Source organism: Magnolia sinica, chromosome 12 (genome assembly GCF_029962835.1).
Source record: "Magnolia sinica isolate HGM2019 chromosome 12, MsV1, whole genome shotgun sequence".
In the NCBI taxonomy this organism is placed as follows: Eukaryota; Viridiplantae; Streptophyta; class Magnoliopsida; order Magnoliales; family Magnoliaceae; genus Magnolia; species Magnolia sinica.
Window position 1 is genome coordinate 58798767 of NC_080584.1, and position 919 is coordinate 58799685.

Genomic DNA, 919 nt, shown 5'->3' on the forward strand with positions numbered 1-919 from the left:
TTTTCGGCAATGGAGAGCGTGGTTTTCAAATGGCGGACGGATGGCTGGGATTGCATGACCACACTGATCCTGATCCACCCATGTGACCCCTTGTTGGCCCACCACTCGACGATTTTAGCCATTCATACCATTTCAATCGGTCCCGATCCCAATTTCGCATTTTTATGCATGGGTCCGTAAGCTTATAGGGTTTTGGTTGGACGAGCCCCACGGATCTGATGAAGAGTTTAGATCATCCAGATAGTGGCCAGGGTGGGCCACCTTAAGAGTTGACATCCGTCAGTTCTTAAAAGTGTTTTAGCGGGAGAAATCCGCCTTTTTGCAAATAGGCTCGGTCGAAGTCGGTTTAACCCACCCGACTCGTTCAGTGCACATCGTGCACAGGTACACGGGGTGCACTCACACTTCGTGTGGGGTCCACTGTGATGTTTGTGATAAATCCACTCCGTCCATTCACCTTGGGAGCCCCACCCAGGGGTCCTAGCCCTGTTTGGGGCGTAACTGAGGCCCAGGTGGGCCGTACCACATGTCCTAGGCCCTATCTACGGCCAATACACTTTGATCCATGGTTGGATTGGTCCAATATTCTGTTTCAATGGTTAACTGAGAATTGGAGACGTAGTGGGTATTTGGTTGGCTATTCACTAGCCATAAAAGGTCGATTACTAGTGCATCGTTCTAATACTGCTTAATTTGATGATTCACATAATGTTTTAATCTTGAGGTGTTTAATCAAGCTTACTCTGATGGCTGTTGTAGGCTTTGACTCAACTCCTAGGTCTCCTGATGGACAACTTCAATGATGGCTGGAAGCCCCATCCTGTATATGTTGAGTTCAAGTTGTCTGTTAACTGTTTCTGGATTCTCATTGATGTAGGTTTTAAATGGTAACACCTGTGTACCAGAGGTGCGGGGTGTT